Consider the following 17,275-nt stretch of genomic DNA (forward strand, 5'->3'; position numbering starts at 1 on the left):
ATGATCGTGGAGGAGGTGTTGTTGCCTACCTTTACTGATTGCAGTCTGTGTGTTAGGAAGTTTAGGATCCAGTTGCAGAAGGAGGAGCAGAGCCCTAGGCCATGGAGTTCAGAGTTGAGTTTTGTAGGAATAATGGTGTTGAAGTCTGAGCTGTAGCCAATAAATAGGAGTCTGACATAAGTATCTTTGTTCTCCAGAGACAGGCAGTTGAAGATTGAGCCAGGAGCTGTGAAGAAGATATGGATCAGGAGCAGAGGAATAGCAGAACTCAGGAGTATTTCTGCTTTGGAATTACTAAGCAACAATAAAGTGAATCCCATGCTTGAGCTGGTGTGTCCACAGTTGTGACATGCTTAAGGAGAGTTAGAGGGTCACTTAGCCATTAGCTAGTGGAAGGATCCTAAGAAATCACATTGCTTTGGGAATAGCAGGAGCACTGAGGAGAATCAAAGCTAATTCCTGAAAGTTCTGGCACACCTTGCTTTGGTCCCAGTGGAAGTGAAGAACCCTGAAGATCATGTAATGTATAGGGGAATAGGCGGCACGGTGGCACAGTAGTTAGCACTGCTTCCTCACAGCGCCAGGGATCTGAGTTCGATTCCTGGCTTGGGTCACTGTCTGTGTGGAGTTTGCACGTTCTCCCTGTATCTGCGTGGGTTTCCTCCGGATGCTCCGATTTCTTCCCACAGTCCAAAGATGTGCGAGTTAGGTGGATTGACCATGCTAAATTGCCCCTTAGTGTCAGGGGGTCTAGCTAGAGTAAATACATGGGGTTATGGGGATATGGCCTGGGTGGGATTGTTATCAGTGCAGACTCGATGGGCCGAATGGCCTCCTTCTGCATTGTAGGATTCTATGATTCTATGATCCTAACACTCAGGTGGAAATGAAAGTAAAATGTGGAGTGCCTTGTTGAGACCTTCGGGCTTAAATAATAAGTTTTTCTGAAAGTACAATGTTAATTTAGTAGTATTTGCTTTGTTTAATTCTTGTACAGAATTATTTCAGTTGATAACTGGGAGTTCAAATTTCCTTCTAAGAGCCACTGGACTCCACTGAAATCATAGTATCTCCTATGAATAAGGTCATAAGGTGTGAGCTCATTTTATTTCCGGATGGAACCTGGCACCTATGGAACAGTATGACATCTCTTCTGTAATGGGGAGGGGGAGTGGAATTGATAGGCACTAAAAAGTGCCTCTCTCATTCCTAAACTCCGCAAACTCCACTCAGGTGAAAGGTGCAGTCAGCAATGTTGCCTGTTGAAAGCAAATTACCGCGAATGCTGGAATCTGAAACCAAAAGAGAAAGTGCTGGAAAATCTCAGCAGCTCTGGTAGCATCTGTAAGGAGAGAAAAGAGCTGATGTTTCGAGTCCAGATGACCCTTTGTCAAAGCTAAAAGGCATAGAAAGTGGGAGATATTTATACTGCAGGGTGAGGGAATGAAAGATGAGTCCTAGCCACAAAAACAAGGGGAAAGGCTGCTAATGGCAGTCCATAGAGAGAATAGAAGGTGTGAATGGCCAGACGGCCGAGAAGCTGAAATCAGAGGGTTAAGCTGTGACAGGTGAAGATATCAGGAGAGGGGGAGGATGGGTAGGAGAGAGATAAAAGGGGGAAGCAAAGGGGGATAAAATAAGGGGGAAGAGTGGAGGGGAAGAAAAATAAAGAAAGACAAAAAAGAAATAAAAGGTAGAGAACAGTTAAAAATTAAATGAAATGAAAACAAAGGGGACAAGGTGAGGTCGAGCTAATCATCTGAAGTTATTGAATTCGATGTTGAGGCCGGAAGGTTGTAATGTGCCTAACCGGAAGATGAGATGCCGTTCCTCCAGTTTGCGTTGAGCTTCACTGGAACATTGCAGTAGGCCAAGGACAGACCTGTGGACATGGGAGCAGGATCGTGTGTTACAATGGCAAGCAACTGGAAGGTAAGGGTCCTGATTGCATATAGGCCAGAGGTGCTCAGCAAAGCAATCACCCAGTCTACGTTTTGTCTCTCCGACATAGAGGAGACCACGTTGGGAGCAGCAAATGCAGTAGACCAAATTGAAAGAAGTGCAAGAAAAACGCTGCTTAAACTGGAATAAGTGTTTTGGACCTTGGATGGTAAGCATGGAAGAGGTAAAGGGGCAGGTGTTACACCTTCTGTGATTGCATGGAAAGGTGCCATGGGTGATGGGAGAGGTGTTGGGCATAGTGGAGGAGTGGACTAGGTTATCCTGAAGGTTGCCAGCTGACTGCTCACACATTTTTAGTGCCAAAATTTGGACCTGTTGGGTGACTATTAAAGAGTGCACATCCAACGTAGGTCTGATTAATCTGCTGCTTCATGCCAGAAAATGTCTTCTGACGGATCAGGAGCATGTTGTAATTTATAAAGCATAAGAAAATACATCTGGAAGCCAATAATATTTCAAATGATTTTTGTGTAAACCTTGGAATCTACACCGCTTCAAGTTATAATTTATAACATGAAACACATCTAATTGAAAGTGTTTCTTCATATTACTCATCAAAGAGATAATAGACATCAAAAATAAACTGCATTTATCTTTTAAAATTTTTACGCGTGTGAGTCATGCTATTCTTGCTTTTTAAGTTCTTTTTACTGGAACTACAAAGTGAGACATTCTTTCATTGGTTATGCTGCCATCGGTTCCCTACCTGAATTTGCAAAGATTAAGATCAGAATATTAAAAGTCTGATTATGTTTTTGCACGATTGTTTTAATACCATGGTTATTTATTAAAGAATAACAGTGTAGCACAGTGAATTCAGTGCGATGTGCGTATTTCAGTAAATAAGCAGAAGGATTTTTGGATTTTTAAAATAATTTCATTTGTCAAGGCCACCTAATCAATGGATTTTATTCCTTTCCATTTGTTAGATAGCTAGGTCTTGCATTAGTCTGTTTGCCTAAATTAAATGTCCTTCTCATATTTGATATAAGCTTTCTTCTTTATAGTTGTGCTGCAGACTTATACATCCCCGATATACCACTGAAATATGTGAAAAATCAGAAAACTTGGAAATCCTATAGGTCGGAGTAACATTCGTGACAGAATTAATTTCGTTAGATAGGCATTTGTGAAAATAGTACAGTGATGGATGTCATAATGATTGATGATTTGATATTTATGTTAAAACACACATGTTCATTCACTTTCATGATTTTGTATACTTTTTGATGCACTTATTGGGCAGCATGGTGGCACAGAGGTTAGCTCTGCTGCTTCACGGTGCCAGGGACCCAGGTTCAATTCCGGCCTCGGGAAACTGTCTGTGTGGAGTTTGAATGTTCTCCCCGTGTCTGCATGAATTTCCTCTGGGTACCTCCCTCACTCCAATGATGTGCAGGTTTGGTTGATTAGTTATGCTCAATTGCTCCTTAGTGTCAGGGAGATTAGCAGGGTAAATATGTGGGGTTACGGGGATATGGTCTTGGTCGGATTATTGTCAGTGCAGGCTCGATGGGCCGAATGGCCTCTTTCTGCAATGTAGGGTTTCTATGATTCCTATCAGGGCCTTACTTGAAGAGAAATAAAAACATTTAAACTATGGGTAGGATTCCTTTGCATTGCCCCCCCATTTCCCACTCCACCTTTTGTGTGTGGCAGTAGTGTAGGTGGCCTGCCACTGTCAACGGGGTTTCCCATTGTTTGCATGTTCCTCCGCCAGGGAGCCTGTGGCAGGGGTGGAGTGGGGGGGGGGGGGTAATCATTGATGGACCCAGAATATCCCGCTGGCGGGAATGGCCGGGAAATCTCGCCCAAGAAACACCAGAAAACAGAGGGAAAAATGTGCTTAATTTTTAATAATGCAATACTGAGGACAACACTAAAAAAATTAAAACACAGTGGCCGGAACTCTACCACCTCACCCCCACAGAATCCACGCGGATCAGGATCTGACAATAGAAAGGTCCGTTGACCTCGGCGGGAATTTTCGGTCTCGCTCAAGCAAGGCCGTAAAATCCCACCCACTATTTTACATCAACTATGCTCCAGCAGACACAAAAACTTTTAAAAAGTAAATGATAAAGGAGCGGAAATAGATGTGGCAAAAACTGCCAAAGTTTGCAGAGATAAGGGCCTGAATTTTACTTTTTGTGAATGAGAGCTATTCCCATTCCACAGAGCGTATTATATAACCTGATGCTACCGGGCATCATCCCTAACATCATCATAGAATCATAGAATCCTACAGTACAGAAGGAGGCCATTTGGTCCATCGAGTCTGCACCGACCACAATCCCACCCAGGCCCTTTCCCCTTAACCCCATGCATTTACCCTAGCTAGTCCCCCTGACACTAAGGAACAACTTAGCATGGCCAATCCACCTAACACGTACATTTTTGGACTGTGGGAGGAAACCAGAGCACCCGGAGGAAACCCATGCAGACACAGGGAGAATGTGCAAACTCTACCCAGTCAGTGACCCAAGCTGGGAATCGAACCCGGGTCCCTGGCACTGTGAGGCAGCAGTGCTAACCACTGTGTCACCGTGCCGCCCCCACATCATTGCATTAGTTTCAGTTAATATCATGTGTGGGCATCAAAAGGTCTGAATCTACCCGCGTGTTCATTTAAGTGTTCATTTAAACGTCTGTTGAGGCAAGTAGCAGGCACTAAGAAGACAATGACATACCTTCAAGGTCAGAATCATTATGGGCAGGCTTGTTCAGGTGAATTTATACACTGCAGCTGGGAGCAGAGATTCAGCCTTGCAGTTCAGATACCTCTGGTTGCAGGGAGTGCTCATATTGCCACTGCCTATACTCCTTGTCTATGAGGGACAACACATCCCTCAAATGGGGTGAGGATCTCTAGCTTTGCAATTCTGTCACCATTGTGGAAGTTCTCGCAGGCATTCTTGGCTTGCTTCTCCTGAAAAAAACTGGCATGGTGTTGGCATCACACTAGTCACATACCATGTCTCAGCACCATTTGCACATGAGCACATGGCCGGCTGAAGCCTCTGCTCAGATGTCAGAGTGCCAAACAACCGCCATTCAAGATAACTGCGTTCCTCAATGGGCCGAATGGCCTACTCCTGCTTCTAGTTTCCGTGTTTCTAAACGCAGAGCATGCTGGTAGAAGTCAGCAAGTCTGGCATTGCCTGTAGAGAGAAAAGCCTCTCAAGCTTTTCTTTAACCTTTCAAGCATGTATGCCTCTTCTTCAGAGTCCTGAAAAAGTCATCTGCACTGGAAATGTGCCTCTCTGTTTCCCTCTGACAGATGATGCTGGACCTGTTGACTTCTACCAGCATCCTCTGCTTTTTTTCAGACTTCCCGGGTGGGATTTTCTGACCGTGCTCACCCCAAGACTGGAAAGTCCCGCCCAAGGTTAATGTACCTATGCATGGTCCTGTCCCGCCTACTACGATTCTCATGGCGGGCGGGATGTTGTTGTTGCTAGCGTATCTTCACACCCATACAGTTTTTAACTCATGGAGGAAGTGGTGGGAGGATTTCTGAGCTGAGTATCAGTCCATTGAACTGCACTGGATGCTCCTTCCGTGGCCAACAAGTCCTGGTGTTGGACCCAAACATGGAGCTTTGGCTGCAGATGTAGGGCCACTGCCACTGTGCCACAGGGCCTCCACTTCATACTTAATAATTGGTTGGAACGATCCATGGCATGTTTCAGCACAGCTGTGTACCTGTGCAAACATGCAACTGTGGATCAGTGAATCATCTGGTACACCAGTTCTCTTCACTTTGTACCCCTGACCCACACTGGACACATCTTGCTCATTCTGGTGCAGTTTCACCCTTGCCAACCTCACCAGATCATTGAATCTTTCCTACCACTGAGTCCAGCGCCCCCGACCACATCAGCAATTGAAATGACCCCGACCACCTCCTCCCATACAGGAGGAGAGATGGAGGGGAATTTTCAATGGGAATAGGAATTGCACTCGGTCTCAATAAAGATTCCATGCACTACTTCAAGAGTTTGTTAAGTAGCCTGTCAGTTTTGAATTGCACAATGATTTTGACCCTCCTCTTGCTACCGCTCGGAATGAGATGTTCACTTCTAGCCTCCCTCTGTAACTGGATCCTAGACTCCCTAACCCACAGATCGCAATCAGTAAGGATTGCCTCCTCCACGATTATCCTCAACACCGGTACTCCAAAAGGCTATGTCCTCAGCAGCTTACCTCCTTGTACACCTTTGACTGCTTGGTCAAATTCCCCTCCAACTCAATTTCCAAGTTTGCTGATGACACCACCATAGTGGGTGGGATCTCAAACAATGACGAGACGCAGTATTGGAAAGAGATAGAGAATTTGGTGAACTGGTGCGATGACAATAATCCTTCCCTCAATGTCAACAAAATGAAGGAAATAGTTATCGACTTCAGGAAGCGCAATTGAGCATGGCCAATCAACCTAACCTTCACATCTTTGGAGTGTGGGAGGAAAATGGAGCACCCAGAGGAAACTCACACAGACACAGGCGAACATTCAAACTCAACACAGACAGTCACCCAAGGCCGGAATTGAACCCAGGTCCCTGGCACTGCGAAGCAGCAGAGCGAACCATTGTGCCACGATGCTGCCCAATAAGTGCATCAAAAAGTATACAAAATCATGAAAATGCATTAAGATGTGTGTTTTAACATAAATATCAATGCCCCTTCTACATTAAGGGCACGAAGTAGAAATGGTCAAGAGCTTCAAGTTTTTAGGTGTCCAGATCACCAACAACCTGTCCTGGTCCCTCCATGCGGAGACTATAGTTAAGAAAGCCCACCAACGCCTCAACTTTCCCAGGAGACTAAGGAAATTTGGCATATCCGCTACAACTCACCAATTTCTATAGATGCACTATAGAAAACATTCTTTCTGGTTGTATCACAGCTTGGTATGGCTCCTGCTCCATCCAAGACCACAACAAACTACAAAGAATCCTGAATGAAGCACAGTCCATCACTCAAATTAGCCTCCCATTCATTGACACTGTCTACACTTCCTGCTGCCTCAGAAAAACAGCCAACATAATCAAGGACCCCACGGACCCCAGACATACTCTCTTCCACCTTCTTCCATTGGGAAAAATATACAAAAGCCTGCGATCACGTACCAGCCGACTCAGGAACAGCTTCTTCGCTGCTGCCATCAGACTTTTGAATGGACCTACCTCGTATGAAATTGATCTTTCTCTACACCCTAGCTATGATTGTAACACTACATTCTGCACTCTCTCGTTTCCTTTTCTATGTACGGTATGCTTTGTCTGTATAGCGTGCCAGAAACAATACTTTTCACTGTATACCAATACATGACAATAATAAATCAAATCAAGTCCACTGCATAGAAGAGTGACCAGGAGCCCTGGTGATGACCTCTGGGGGCAGCTTTGCTCCAATGGTGCAGACATCAGTGCATGGAAAGATAAAATAAATGCATAAATCCTCAGTGTGTCCAGCTGGTAGGCTTGTTGAATTATTAAAATAATGTGAGGCTGCAGATGGCTGACAGATATAAGCAATAATTACCATTGACTTACCTTGACACACTGCAAAGCAATGTAGTCCTCATTGGTGACCAGTTGGTATCGCACTAGGATTATTACAGGGCTTAGATGAAAGTGAATGCAGACAGGTGGCCGTTCAAAGGGCTGGTCATCACTTGGTTCTGGATCACGGTAGTGGGCTTCTGAGCCTAACTCCCGGCCTCCTGAACACATTGGGTGAAATGACTGTCTGTCATTCACCCTTTCTTTGCTGTTAATTGGTGGCATTTAGTGTTTCACTGCATGCACTGGCACAGTGACCCCAGAAATTGGGATTACGCTGACATCCAGCTATAGGGTCTGCCATCAGCGTGGCATCGTAAAATCTAACCCATGGAAGACATTTGGGGCTGTATTCAAAGGCGATGGGATGTGGTGATAGTGCAGGCCGGATTTCAAAATCACCATTCTCGAGCTCTTCGCAGGATCCCCAAGCCGCCTTTTGAATTTTCAATGGGATTAGGAAATGTGCTTGGTGTCAATTAAGACTCCTTACGCTCCTTGAGGAGTTTGTTAAGTAGGCTGTCTGTTTAAGGATTGCAATTTTCAATGTTCTTTCTGGTGAACCTGAGTAATCTCGTGCAGGTTACTGCACAGCTGTCAGGTTCGCTGAAGAGCCCAAGTAGGTTTGTTTGTATTTATTTTAAAATCAATTTTGACAAGTGCAGGCAGGGGTCAAAATCTTTTTTTTGAGGGCTCTTTGTAAGATTTTCTCAAGTGCTACTTTTTTGATTTTCAGGCATTCTTTTTACATTCTCACTAACTCCCTTATTAAGAGATGAAGTCAATTAGTAACATTACCTTCTGTATTTGTTGATTTTTAAAGGAGTTTTTTTCTTCATATAAATAAGGTAGCACAAACACCAAATATGTATCGTTAAATATTTTAATTTGGAATCTGTAATTAAGACATTTTGTTAATTTATCATAAGCATACCTCCCACACTGGAGCTGGAACTTTCCGGCTGTTCACACCGACAGGATCCTCTGGTCCTGCGACAGTGCACCCATTTTGCAGGTTTCTCGACAGTGTGGGTTGGATTCATGGGAAATCCCATTGACAGTGGTGGGACCAGAAGATACTGCCACTGGCAAATAGCACACCATGAGCAACACACGGCAGGAAAGCCAGAGAATCTCACCCTCCATGTCTGAAATGAAGGCTGGGATTTTTGCGGTCCCCTGTGCTGCTTGGGGTTTACGACTGCTCCCTACTCATGGGGAACAGGTATCCTGACCCCCGCTGGTGAGGATAGAAGCCATTCAGGACCCTCCCACCCCAGAAACAAGAGGCCGAGCCCCTTGGGCAGTGCTCGTCTGGCACACTGGCACTGCTCAAGGGGCACTGCCCACCAGGCAATTGGCAGTGCCAAGGGGGCGGAGCCAGAGGGGGTAGGACATACTGGGCTGGCAAGGCAGATTGGGGGGTCAATCGGTGGAGATGGGTGGGAGGGGGTGCCTACTGCCACTCTGCACCTGGAGCGTTGGGAGAGGGAGGGAGGAGGACGATCGGACCTGGTCATTGGGGTGGTTGGGGGGGGAGGGGTCAGGTCTGGCTATCAGGGTGGGGGGTGGGTCGGGGCTGGTCATCAGTGTGGAGCGGGGTCGGGGATGGCCATCGGTGGGGGGGCGGGGGGGGGGGGGGGGAGGTCAGGGCTGGCTGGGGTGGGGAGATTGGCCTGTGGGGGACATCGAGGCTGCCCAAGGAGGGCCAATAGGTCAGCGATTGGGGGTGGGGGGATCTGGAAGGCTGGCGATCATGGGGGTAAGAAGTTTAACAACACCAGGTTAAAGTCCAACAGGTTTATTTGGTAGCAAAAGCCACAAGCTTTCGGAGCTCCAAGCCCCTTCTTCAGGTGAGTGGGAATTCTGTTCACAAACAGGGCATATAAAGACACAAACTCAATTTACAGAATCATTATTCTGTAAATTGAGTTTGTGTCTTTATATGCCCTGTTTGTGAACAGAATTCCCACTCACCTGAAGAAGGAGCTTAAGGCTCCAAAAGCTTGTGGCTTTTGCTCCTAAATAAACCTGTTGGACTTTAACCAGGTGTTGTTAAACTTCTTACTGTGTTTACCCCAGTCCAACGCCGGCATCTCCACATCATGACGATCATGGGGGTTACAGGGCTGGCCAGCGATCAGAGGCCAGCGATTGGGAGGCCAGCAATGGGGGGGGGGGCACTGCGCATGCACCGATCTCCGCACCGACATATCAGCGCATGCGCAGTGGCCCGCTCAGCGCTATGCTGCCGGCCTCCTGGGTGGGGCCTATACTTAGCAGAGTGAATCACGCTAGGGCACTCTGCAATGCTCAAATTGTTGGAGATTCACTCTGGTAAGTATGCCCAAAAGATGGGCGGGAAAACAGGAGTATTTTCCACCCGTTGGGCACTTCGTGTTTTTTGGGAGAATCCCAGCCTAAGATTCTAATTACTTGGCAAAAGGTAATTTATTGGGAATGATTCTCACATCTGCATCCCCCTTTAAAAAATAATTGCAGGCAATTAGTACCCACCAGCATTCTTTGGTTTTGTTCTGCTAATTTCAAGTTTCTTCCCCCTCAATACTTCTTATCAATGTGAGCGCTGATAAACATGTCAGGATACTAACTTCTAACGGTCCAACTGTGCAACAAAGGGAATACATACAAATTAATTCTGCAGCACTACGCTAATCATCAGATAGCAAATGATTTAATTCATATATATTTCACATTTAAATGAGCCATAGAATCCCTACAGTGCAGAAAGAGGCCATTCAGCCCAATGACTCTCCAAAAGAGTATCCCACCTAGGCTCTCCCTTCCACCCTATTCACACAACCCAACACATTTACCATGGTTAATCCACCTAGCCTACACATCTTAAGACACAAAGGAACAATTTATCATGGCCAATCCACCTAACCCTTTTGGCTAAGATCAAGTGTAGTATGGATCGCCTGCACTTGGTTGGGGTCATTGCGTTACGCTGAGGCTTCATATGTTTCATATGAAGCAATTTTTAAAAGCGGCATCTCGGCCTTTTGGCTGGGATGCGGATGGGCTCGAGTCTTGGAGGAGGATCCTCCCCCTTCTCCAATCAGCTTGACTCATGTAGATCAGGCCCAGGACAGGGTGGTTTTGGTCTCCTGCCCTGTCTTGCCAGCCTGGATCGGAAATGTCTCAACTTGTTGAGACTCTGAATTGGATTTGATTTGATTGAATTGGAAAAGTATTTTTTTTTAAATCCACCTAACCTGCACATCTTTGGACTGTGGGAGGAAACCGGAGCACCCAAAGCCACCCACACATTGTAATCAGCCCTGTGTCACTACACACACATTCCCCTCTTCCCAATCCCACTCCCCAACACACCTGGCAGCTGTGGGATCCACTACTGCCTCCTCCCCCAAAGTTGAGAGTCAGGCATAGTACTCACAACACCGGTTGAGATTCAGGCCCAGCAGCCCCCCAACCACCTCCAACCAAGACTTAGGCCCAGCACTCACCCTTGCTGAGACTCAGGCTTAACATCCCCTGTCCCCCAGCTGAGATAAGGGCCCAGCCCGATAAGCACTCAGTTCACTCAACATTTCTGCAACGTTCAGTGACAGCCGATCTGGGCCTACTTCTATCTTGTTACCAGTGGAGACTCCCTTCTCTTCTTTCATTTGTAGCCTACTCCTGCTTGTAATTTGTATGCTTGTGTGTCAAGGGTTATGGGAGACCGGCATGACAATGGAGTTAAGACTACAATCAGAGCAGCCATGTTCTTATTGAATGGCAGAACAAGCTCAGGGGGCTGAATGGTCAAATCCTGCTCCTATTTCTTATGCTCTCATGATTTTTTCCTTCTTCCCCTTGGTCTCCTGGAGGATGTCAAGAGGCATTTGATGATGGTGCATCCGAATGTTTCCAGCATAGCGGCATCGCTACTGTCCAGAATAACTCCTCCAGCTCCTCCAATTACACAATTCCTCTCTCACAACTTTGCTGCTCTGACAATCACTTTTTCTGGGTCTGAGGAGTGGCAAGAGTGGGAGAGACAGGAAAACTGTGAATGGAGGAATTGGAGCAGTGAGCATGGGAGAGACAGAACCTATGATTGGGGAAGTAGTTCCTCACACAATGGATGGGAGTTTCGGACTGCGTCGCCCCAAGGCCGGAAAATCCTGCCCAAGGTCAAAGGACTTTTGCATGGTCCGTGTTCTCCCTGCTAAGATTTCCGTGGCAGGCGGGACGGAAAATTCTGCCCAATCCGTTTCTCCCACACATGGGGGCATATTTTCTCTTGTTGGCTGTCCCTGTGATTGAATTTTCCCAGTCTTTTTGAGGACTTTTAAGGCCAGCTTCCCCTGCTGCCCTCTGTATATTTTCACCACTGCAAACATTGCTCCTTAACTCATCATCCATGCCTGCTTTCTGCTACTGGTCTTCTGAGGAGCTGCCTAATCTAACTGCCTCTTCCTGGCAATGCTTGACACCAGTTAGGATGTCTGGATTTAAATCATGTTGCCCGAGTAATACAGCGGAGGTGTGGTGTTGGGAGCTGGAATTCATCCGCTTGTTGGGTTCGCCACGTTTTCATTTTAAAACATCAGTAAAATTATGCAACCATTTATCAAAAGTAGGAATTTGTGCAAAGTAATTAGTGTTTTTAGAATAGGGAAAATAGAGAAATTACTTTTACATCTTAGTGACATTGTAATTAATTAGGCCTGATGAATGATACAGTCATTATTAAAATTAGATGTTTGATCCCATATGTAAAATACTATTGTCAACATCACCACTGAATACAATATTTCAATATCAGTTTTTTCTAATTGTACACAGCATTGATCTAAATGTATGAATCTGATTTCTAAGTTAGTAAAAATGCAAGGACTGTGATAATGAACATTCAATTTTGGTCAAAGAGTTAAAAAAACACCAACAATTGCCCCCCTCCTGCATACTGTACTGTGGAAGACTCATCAGTATCAGATCACCATTGCTGGAACATGGCGATAAATTGTTGTGGCTGGATTATGAAAGAGCCCTTTCTGTTCTACATTTGGATAAAATTGCAACTGGGAAAAGGAATGTTCGTGAGACGCAAGTAACTGTATCTTATTGATTTGTCAAAATTTAGGAATCTTCGTAAGTCCATTCAGCAGAAGAGGTATGTATAGTACTATGTTGATCTAATCCATTATCAGCAGAGCTGGATAGTGTCAAGTGCCATTCATTTGGCTCCCCTGAGATTTGTTTAAACAAAGAGGAAGAACCAAGGCAAGGCAGATTTGTGGCCACGCTGTTCCCTGAAGTACATGGTTAACAGCTTAATTATCCAGGTTCAACTGTCAGTTATGAAGGAACTTCTCAAATTTCGAGACACTGGGTTACGCAGTGGCAGTGAACTGATGGTAGAATATGTTGTTGGTGTCAGTATTTTAAGAAGACTATATTTCTGACGGCAGTGGCACTTAGTTTCCACTTGTCAGCCTAGCTCAAAGCTTGCAGGGTTGCTCACATTTCTGCTGTGGCCTCATCATGAATAGCCTTGCAGGGAATTGTTTTGCTGAGGCATAAATTACGCAAAGAAAACACTAAATTGGCAGATTGGAATATGCTGGGAGTTCTCCCTTTTTAGAGGCTGCTAAGTGATTCCTGAGAAAGGAAATGCAAAGTAGTTGGATCTGTAATCCTCAAGCAATGTAAGCAATAAGGAACACAAGGGGAGAAACTTTCTTTTGTTGATTTTCCAGGTGCAACATCAGAGGGGAACACTTGGGTCACCCAATCTGCAGGCAAATTTCAGTGGCTACCATTTCAGATTGGCCAACTTAGTACTCCAGGGTACTTACCTGAAATGGGTCCCTGGTGTTAAATTGGGAAATAACTAGGTGGAGCTTGCATTGAGTGTGCTCTTTTCAGCCTCTTCAAACATTAAAGGGAATACTGGAGCTGCTGAAAAGGTAATAAGTGTAAGTTTGAATGTGGATTCACAAGGAGCAATCATACTCGACGGTAATATTGAAGCATACTTGCTTCACAGCTCCAGGGACCTGGGTTCGAATCCCGGTTCGGGTCGCTGTCTGTGTGGAGTTTGCACATTCTCCCTGTGTCTGCGTGGGTTTCCTCTGGGTGCTCCAGTTTCCTCCCATAGTCCAAAGATGTGCGGGCTAGGTTGATTAGCCATTCTATATTGCTTCTTAGTGTCCCGGGATGCATAGGTTAGACGGGTTAGTGGATAAATATGTAGGGATATGTGGATAGGGCCTAGGTGGGATTGTGGTTGGTGCAGACTCGATGGGCCAAATGGCCTCTTTCTGCACTGTAGGATTCTATGATTCTATGATTCATACTTCTGGCCCTCACTCATCACTACAACCCATTTGACTCCCCCCTTCCAGGACCCACCTAAAGGTTGACTTGGCATCCAAACATGTGATTTTAGGAAAGGCCGTCTCCTAATTGGCATCCCAACTCGTGAAAATTGTGCTCGAGACACAATTGAGACTCAGCTATCCGTCCTCAGACATGCATTTCAATTTTTTGCCTTGAGGTCCCTGTTTCATCCCCACTTATGCTTTAAGTTTAGATGGTTTATTAATGTGCTTTAAGTGCAGGCAACAACATCTCGACAAATTAGGGGAATAAATGAAAGAGTAGGGGCTATATTTTATGCTGTTCTGATAAAACATAGGTTAAGTTTTTCTTTTGCTGTTTTTGAGATGAATGGCTCAATGAAAATGTAAATGTCCTGTTTTTCGAAAAGACATTCCAGGCACATATCTCCTTCTGCCTTGTAGGAATCAGATGTGAACTCTTCACATGATGGACAGTACCCACTACTTCCTAATCCTCACAAACCCATTCACGTCATAAAGATTGTAAGTATCAGATCGGCCGCAAATGACTGTTATCAAGGCTGAAGTTATAGCTGTGCTCTCTTGGGGGCAGGGAAAGACTGAGTCGAGGAACAAAAACTTCTGAAGCCATCAGCTCATCTATGAGGTCAGCATCCATGCATTTGTTAGTGGGATCAAACATCTAGTTTTAATAATGACCTTATCACTCATTAGGCCTAATTAATTACAATGTCACTAAGATGTAAAAGTAACTTCTCTATTTTCCCTATTATAAAAACACTAATTACTTTGAATTTTACGTAATGCAGATAGTCTGTGTTGGATTCTCTAAGGATTATCATGAAACATCATGTTAATTATAAATGCCCAGCTTTATACATTTATGTATCTTACTAAGGGTTTATAGGGTAATTTTGGAAATTCCAAACTCCCAGCAAGTTGCCCTCAAAGAAAATGTAGATCTGGGATACCAATAAAACATTGTTGCACCAAATTTCAAGCCTCACTCCCTTCAAGCATTACTCTTCAATGGGGAGGCAAAGTCATTGAATTCACATGTATTCGTGTTATAAATGTTTATCCAGAGTTGTGGTTAATTTGGGAAGTCTACAAAATATCTACATTATTGCACGAAAGAAGTGCAAACATGCATGTTTAAACAATGTACCAGAATTTACTGTCAAAACACTTGTGAGTCTAATGCCACTCACTGTTATTCATGGATAAATAGTAAATCAATTTCAAATGAAGAGCAAATGCAGAGTTAAATACAGATATCCAATGGTTACTGTCCCAATCATATTGTCCCACTGTTAGCTTTGTGAAAACAGCATCTTGCAGCATCTGTCGCACCATTGACATATATTGAATGGCAGGACAATGCTATACTAGTGCAGTAGATACAGACTAAACTTGTTACAGAAAGTCATGCCATTTCAAGTCTAGGTATCCCTTTGACAGTGCGATGTTTGTTCATTACCACCGCACAACCTCTCCAGCACTGAAAATGAACTATTAAAAGTGTGGAATAAAAGCAAAATACCTGTCTATGCTGGAAATCTGAAATTAAGCAGAAAATTCTGAAAAAAACAAAACTTGTTTGGTAGCATCTGTGGAGAGAGAAACAGAGTTGATGTTTCGAGTCACAATGACTCTGAAATGTTTCCGTCATTTTCTGTTCTTATTAAAAGTGTGGAATTTCATTCATTTGGTTATTAATTTTTGTTGGAGATTTTGCTACATTCAAATGTATTATTTGCTTTTCCTTATTGTCTCTTTTCTCTCCCTCTCATAATTCATTTTTTCTTTCCCTCAATTTATTTTTCTCTTCTTGATTTGTCATTGAATTCACCCAAATCAAATTTCAGTCTTTGCACCTTTAATTTCACAATCCTTTAATCTGGTTGGTTAAGACGATTCTCGCTTGCTTGCGCTGTTTGTTCAGATTCCAGATGTTCTCTTTCTCTTCCTGCGCTGTTATCAGCCCACCCTTTTAGCAGCCTGCCCTGATTAAAAACCTTAACAAGCAGAGCAAGTCAAAGTAATAGCAGGAAGCATTAAATGTCCAGCTCTAACAAACTATGGCAAAATTACCAGGTTCTGCAATGGGAGGTGTATGAATCAACAAATACTTTCTTCTAATTCTTTGCCAGCTTGATTTTTTTACTCATGTTTCCATTACAGATGTGGAGATTTTGTATTTTATATTAATTTTCTGTCCAGAATGTACAAAGATCGACAAACATTTAGATTAATTGCAAAGCAGATCTTAATGGTTTTCCTGAATTGTTTGGATTTGTTGTGATCTTGCTGAAGAAGAACAAAGAATGGATACCTCAGATATCAGATAACGGCCACAGGGAAGCTGGCAATACCTATCAATTTGGCACCAACTAAATTGACTATTAGCTACCAATCAAGGACAAAGAAGCACTGCCTCTCCAGTTCAGCAGGTGGCGGCAATTACAGAGTGCTCAATGAGGCATGCAGCCAATTTCCACCACAGAGATGGCAATGCCAATGTCAAAGTGAGTGTGGCCTGAAACCATTATGCCATAGGCTCCTTGTGGACTAGTGTAAGGAACATCCGTACTATCAGCACACTTGCTGTCTATGCTGTGCCAAACAGATGATATTGTTGAGCAGGGCCAACTGCTTTCTCACTAAACCGTCATAACAGCATAACAGGGCTGCTCAATTTCACAGCACTTGTGAATTTACCAAACTCCAGGGAACCATTAATGGCATCAATGTGTCAACCCCATTACAATTTGAGTGTGCCAACAGCTTTGGTCGTAAGCTGCAGCTTCTATTTCCGTGAGTGAGACTTAGCCATGCCTGGTAGGCATTCAAAAAGCTGTAAGGTTGTGTGAATACGTTGGATTAGTCAGCAGTAAAAGAGTCACAGATTAAGCGAAAACACTTTGTGATTATGCATTCTTGGCATCGTTACTTGGGTTGCCTCAACTTTGGTAGCTTTCCTCAGGCCAGCCACCTTCTTCAGTATTTTCAGCCAAGTGGTACCCCAAGTGTTGCTGATAGCACTTATCCTGAGGGATATCTGCTGCAAGGCAGATACATCGCTCTGGAGGGCTATGTTATGATTTCTGTAGCGATGGATAACTTTTCAAAAAGAGATCTGAACACTCCGTTATTAGCTGTAAGAATAGCCAGACAAGATTTCATATTTCAAACCTTCGACTTTAACAAATAATTTTTAAAAACCACGAATGACCAAACATTATTTTCTTTATCTGGGCAATTCATATCTTAAACTACAGAGAAAATATTTTTCACTTTCAACATGACCAAAAATCTCCTGCTATGGTTCTACTTTACACTGTCCCTTAAGTGGACATTTTGTTTTCCAGGAACCATTCAGAACTTTTTCTTGGCTCCCTCCTTTTT

This window comes from Mustelus asterias, chromosome 14, assembly GCF_964213995.1.
Source record: "Mustelus asterias chromosome 14, sMusAst1.hap1.1, whole genome shotgun sequence".
Taxonomy (NCBI): Eukaryota; Metazoa; Chordata; class Chondrichthyes; order Carcharhiniformes; family Triakidae; genus Mustelus; species Mustelus asterias.